This window comes from Cyclopterus lumpus, chromosome 15 (genome assembly GCF_009769545.1).
Source record: "Cyclopterus lumpus isolate fCycLum1 chromosome 15, fCycLum1.pri, whole genome shotgun sequence".
In the NCBI taxonomy this organism is placed as follows: domain Eukaryota; kingdom Metazoa; phylum Chordata; class Actinopteri; order Perciformes; family Cyclopteridae; genus Cyclopterus; species Cyclopterus lumpus.
Window position 1 is genome coordinate 13,921,780 of NC_046980.1, and position 6,725 is coordinate 13,928,504.

Consider the following 6,725-nt stretch of genomic DNA (forward strand, 5'->3'; position numbering starts at 1 on the left):
GATTTGTTCAAATTCTCTTCGCTCCCTCATCAGCACATTGGTGAATCATTCTATTCCATGTACACCCTCCATCCTATGTGCATGTCAAAAGGTCAGAGTCATAGTTATCATGACAAAAGCCGCTCCCTCTGCCTCACACTCAGCCTACCCAGCGGGTCGGCTTTTCAGAGCCTGTCAGGAGTCGGGGTTTGTTAGTTCTTGGCATTGTTTCTGGACAATCCGGCCTGTGATGGTGACACAATAAGGCACAAATGCCCCAACAATATAATGTATTATAAATGTATGTTAGTGGTTTTGTGCAAAAAAGGCTACTTTTAACCTCAGAATCTAAAGTAACTGTACCCCCCTTCTGTGTCCTTGTTATCTTCACAGCAGCACCAAAGCTCTGTCTTTGCTGAACTTTCTTTCACCTCTGGAGCTGTACAAGATGTATTCTTTGTTCCTTTCATTGTCTGACTATTGTGCAGCATAGAGTTGTCCTTCTGACCACAAATGACCCAGCTACCCTCACCTCCTATGGGGTAATTACACTTCTTCTCACTTTTGTTACATCTCTGAGTTTTGCCCGAAAAATCTTTGTGACCACCAAAGTCAAACAAACAAGTCAACCACCCTCTTACGTGCTGTTTGATATTTTAGGTAACTGATACATGAGAGGCTCTATTGAGCATTTGCTTGTCTCCCCAGCAGGCTGCACAGGTCCCAGGCAGAGTAGAGGAGGGGGGGGCCTGTTCAGCTGGAGATGCAGGAACTCGATTTCCTCGGGAGCGGCGCAGCCAAGTGGTAGTTGTTGAGGAAACGCCTCCCCCAAGGGCCTTTCCCTGGGAATACTGGGTTACAGTGTGAGAAACTTCCACGGTTGTTTGACAGCGTGTCTCTGGGGCGTCTGCCGGTGGGAAAGCTCTGTGCAGTGCGGACCGCCGCCCCAAGACCACGAAGACCAGCAGAGCATCCGCAGTCCACCACCACAGTCTCCTCCTCAAGTGCAACTATGAACGCTCATTTAGATGGCTACAAAATCAGGTGGCCCTTCAATGCAACTTTACACCGCTTCACATCAACTTGAAGCAAGTTTCACATTTCACCAGTTAACAATAGTAACACAAAGCGCAGCATTCATCCGGGCTGCACGTCTACATTTTGTGGGAAAAGCAGATCGGGCCTAATTGCCATTGCATGCTGAAGGAAAGTATGTCACTCAATAAGATAATCACACAGTGGGAACACACGATTTCCAGTGCCAGCTTGTTATGAAGAAAGAAACATTTCCATTGTAAAATGTGCAATGCTGGCATTGACACATGCAAATATGGGTCAAAACATCTTTGGAACAACAATTGTGATAACAGTGGAAACATTTCCACTCAGGCCAGCTGGTACAATGACTACCAGTAGGTGTAAAGACTGCAAGTGTGCATGGTAAGCAAGCCAAGAACCATTTTAAATATCAGTAACAAAATGTGTGACATCTGAATGCTTGATTTGTATTCCTTTGACATACGGTCTCATATTAATGTTAATGTATTCCATGACAACATGTTCTGATCTGAGTTACTTTGTTTTGATCCTTAGATTTCTTTTTTTTACAAAAGTAGATCATTTGTCTGGGGAACATGTTAGTACTTGTTATTAATCGTGTATCTTTGAGTCAATCCCACATACACGTTGTGGTATAAATAGCCTCACTAGGTATTCCTTTTAAGCACAATATTCTAAATACTACAGTGACCATCTGTTTTAGAAAGGAATTTAGCCTTTTTTAAATTTCTTTTATGAAATGATACAAATTTGACCTGTTTTTTAGCTTTACGTCCTCACTAGGAACAAATGGGCTTGGTGCCGAGAGCCGACATATATAAATCTCTTTTTAGATCTTCGCAGAAAAATATGTGGCACTTTAAATATCAAACAACATGTTCTTAGTATTGTAAGAGAGTTACTGTCAGTTACTGTCTTTGACACACCTCGTTTCAGCCTCCTCCAGTCCTGCTTCCTGAACTTCCTCCTCTCTCAAAGCTCTAAAGCACCAGGAAGTCAACATGATGCATTTCCTGCATTCTTTACATCCCCTTGAAGCAGGATCGGTGCTGTTCCTACCAACAGTGTCCTTCCTCTGTGTGATCCTGCACGTGTGTATTGTGTTACTTCATGTATCTTTCATGGTTCAATAATAGAAGTGTTTTTTCCTCCTCTAATGAAGCTCATACACTGCACACGTCTTTGATGTCACATTACCACAGAGGCGTTCAGGCTCTGCTTCTTCAGTTCAAAGCTCTGGTCATTTAGATCCTGCTTTAATATCGTTATAGTGGCGGCCTGGATGTTCATTTGGTGACACATCACAGACGGGAATAAGCCTTGAAGTCTGCCAATCAGCTGATGGCGTCTGATTTAAGCTGCATTTAGAGAAAAGATCCAAAGACACTGGTGCACATGAACAGAGTTCACATTAATGTTGTTTTAGAAGGTACGAAATAAGGACATTTATTTCAGGGAAAATATCTCATACTGATATTACTCATTAAGTTCAAATCAGTCACAATGGCAAAGTTGTCCATTAAATGAAACATAAATTATTGATTTGTCTTTTACTTCATTTTAAAATATGAGAATACTACAATGTGATGAGATTGAGAGTACCCTTTAACCTGGAAATGATAGTTGACAAACAATCTCACCCCCAAGGTATCTAATCAACCGTTCTGTTTATCAAAGAGACAGAGAGCATGTTAAACATTACCTGCTAAGAAGATAAATACTTTGTAGAGTCAAAAGAACGTCTTGGTTTTAGCACTACCATATAACATTAAATTACATTTAAAAAACAATTCTTGTCTCTCTGCATTGTTTTCTCTGTGCACCCAGCCCACATCAATCACACAGGAACACAGTACGCTTCTTGGTCTCAAAGAGAGACTGTTATTGCTTTACGGAGGTCGGTGTTTGATGAGCACCTGTGAACTCAGCCATGTGCACATGGATAGTGCACAAACTGTGGAAGAAAGAAGAGACTAAACCAGCCGACCTTCCCGCTCTTTCACACAACCTCAAAGTGCAGCTGTAGACATCTCTCACACGGCTGTGATCTTCAGCATGTCCACAGGCTACTTTGTGTGTGTGTGTGTGTATGTGTGGTTCATAAGGATGTGGGCGTAAACCATCACTCACCACCTCTACACACTACACGGTGCTCAAAGTAACTCTAAATCTCTTTCTTTTCTCTTTTCTTTCCTGGTAAAAATGTCTTCTAAAACGCTCAGAGCATAAAAGCAAACCTCCTCCTCTGAGAACTAAGTGCTTTGCTGGATTCCCTCTCTCTCCTAGACTTATTAAAACAACATGACACAATTATAATCCAGACTTAAGTAATCATGTTTTATGGCAAAACCACTATCATTATGTTTGTCTGGCTCCCAACTGACTCTGGAGAGAGTTTCTCCTGCAGGTTTCACTTAAGATGTGCATTGATTTGTGCTCGGAAGCGCCGGAGCGTGCATTACTCTCTTGAATGGCAATACTGCCGAGAGTGAACACAAACCAGCCAGGGCTTCCTTTGATCTCGGCGGCGATGGCAGAGTGCTGAAATAATGAAAGCATAATAACAGAGTACCAGGACAGACGCTGGGACGTGTTCACTCAGACATAGAGCTTAAAAAAACATGGATAAAAAAAAGATCTTAAAGCAGAGTTGATGATTGAATTATATTTAGCTTCCTTGGCTGCGTTGCATGTGCATGTTTTTATGAGTCCATCCTCTGCGTCTTAAATAGTTCAGCATTTTGAGAGATGTGCTTAATTATTTATTAAGTTGTTCCTCACCTTGTAACGTTGTCTTTAAAGGCTCTTGTATAGCTCATTCTTGTATTCTTTGTATATTGTTGTATATACCTTTTCTTATTTCTGATGTATATGTTCATGCTGCTGTCACATCTGAAAGTCCTGTCTTGGGATCCATAAAAGTGTAGCCAGAGGGGAGAGTTGATGTTTCTTGTTTGTGTCATCTGGAAAGAGCCAGGCTATCTGTTCCCCTCTGCTTCCAATGTTTATGCTAAGCTAAGCTAATTGCATCCCAGCTCTCGCTCCAGTAGACACAGAGACATGAGAGGGGTATCTTTTCATCTTCTCATCTCTTCAACTCTTTCATGTCTTATTCCATACAAAACTGGAGTAAATATGTAAGGCTACAGCAAGCCACCAGTTAGCTTAGCTTAGCAAACGGGGAAACAGCGAGTCTGGTGAGCGTATAACCCTTGTCAAACCCCAACATGTTTCTGCTTTTTGGTTGTACAGATTACATAAACAAGAGGTCACACATTAGTGATATTTAATAATGGATGTATTTATAGTCGTTTATGCAAGAAAATATGTGTAGCATGACAAGCTAAAGCCACAATTTTAATCATAGCTGCGTATTCTTGTTTTTCTTCAATGTTTTCATCACATTGTCCATTCTGGAGAACCATTTTGTCAGGTTACTGAGTGTTGGCCTTCACCTGACCCACTAATGACCTCTGACCTCCACCATATGAGCCAGCACTCACTGTCTCTGTTACAACTCAGATTTTAAATTCCTGAGTGCTATCCTAACCCTAACAAAGATGTGATACACCCTCTAAAACACATGTAAGACTAATAAAAAATGAAGGTTTTATGATTCAGAAGTTAAACCGGATCCCTACTGGCTCATGTGCAGGAATTCTGCTGAGGTTAAGGGATGATTTGGATCATATGTATTCTTGGCATGGAGGTAAGGGGAACCCTTCTGGGGGTGTTTCAGTCAGCAAATGTCCTGAGGGCCAAGATCTTATGGCAGGACCAGATGTTCTAGTTTGTATGTAGAGACTCAAACTTTAGATTCAGGATTGTGGTTCATTGCCATTATCATATTCAAATATACACTGCGATCACGTCAAGGTCGTTGGCCCTTCAGAGACACCTGATACTACTTTTAAATTGCTTCATGCTCAGCAAGAGGGAGATATACGTATGCTAATTGAAATCAGGGGCCGGAGTGCAGGATTTCATATAATTATGGCAACTTGTTGAACTTCTTGATAATCAGTCCCACCAGACTAAACATTTAGAAGAAAGAGCCCTTAGATTTGAAATGCGGGACGGGCCGGTGGTCCAAGTCCCATTGTCCATGTTCATATTAAACAAAGTGTGTGCCAATATTTTTATCGAGATGAAGTAAACGGTATCAGACAATGGGAGCATCTCTGCAAACTTCCATGTAAGGTAAACAATGTTTAAAATGTTTTTGTTGTGTATAATACCACACATACCAGAATTCACTGTATTTTTTGTCAAATAAATCTCCAAAACTAAAAAAAAGTATCAAGCTTTTATTAATTAAGGTAACCCCTTTTGCAAGCAGTTTCCCATTTTATTTTTTATATCTATATATTTTGTTCTTGTGCTCTACGGGTTTAAGGTGCAGACTATGTAATCACAGCGTCCACTGTTTGAGTCCGCCAGGGGACTCATCTCTCTCCACTCATTTCCTGTCAGCTCTATACTGTCCACTCAACAATAAAATAAAACGCACAAAAACAGAACGATTTCTCAATCATGCCCGAAGCACCGCAAGCATCTGTGTGGAGGCTAGTGAACTGGGATCATTCAGCTGGAAAGGTGAAAGCAAAAAAAAGCCACTCAAAGCTGATGAATAATTAATATGTGTCCTCGTCTGCATGTGCAAGACAAATAAAACTAAACATCAACTAAATGAAGTATTTAAACCAAAGACTTTTTTATGGTTGCACGATTTCATTTGATGGAAATATCGATGTGAACACATTCCCCCCAAACTCAGCCTGACAGATTTAGTATGTAAAGGATCTCCCTTAGAATTTAAATGAAGTCTTGTGGGTTTTAAGAGAGTTTGGCTGCACAGGATGCGTCTGTAACGATTGTGAAACTGACAATGTTTAAAATGATTATCAAAAGCAGTAAAACTCTCAAGCCACAAAGAATGTATTCAACTAAAAATCTTTTATCCCACACAGAATCTGTTCTCTTTTGCCCTCTAACTTCACTCGACTCTGCTTCCCCCTGGGACGGACTGCACATAATTCATCCTGTGTAGGCTGAGGTGATGTATTCTTTTCACGTTCAGAGGAAGCTCAATATCCTGTTGCTGCACGGGCTCTAATACCACACTGGGGCAGACTGGCCCCCGGCCTCTCAGGGGCCTGAGTGCTCCTGAAACTAAAGCCACAGGCTCTCTGAGTCTGTGATATATGAGGTGTCTGTCTGTGCTTCAGACTCTGCCTGGTACAGTGTCAGTAAAAGCGGGGACTAATGGGGTCACTCTTTTGAGAGCACAGGGGGGACTGGTTCTCATTTAAGTGGATCAAGAACGTTTATTGAACACCGTTTTCTCTTAAGCCATTGCTGTGAAATGAAATATTTTACGTTTCAAATTTCTCATGAGTTCCCTTTTTACAACACAAAACAATTGGCTCTGGCGTCTATGTTGGATGATTGATGTGTGGCAGCAACTCGCCACTAGGAGACTAGTGAAGGAAATAAACATATTAAATATATGAATTCAAAATCACTCACTAAAAACTATACTTTTAAGCTTTTGCTAGCATCTGAGTCACCTCGGGTCTCCTTTGATGGTGATTCATGTATATTACAATTGCTGTGCAGGAAGTATTTTACAAGCCATGTTTCTGGTTCTAATCTAGACCTTTCCTCTTTGTATGGACACGATGTGG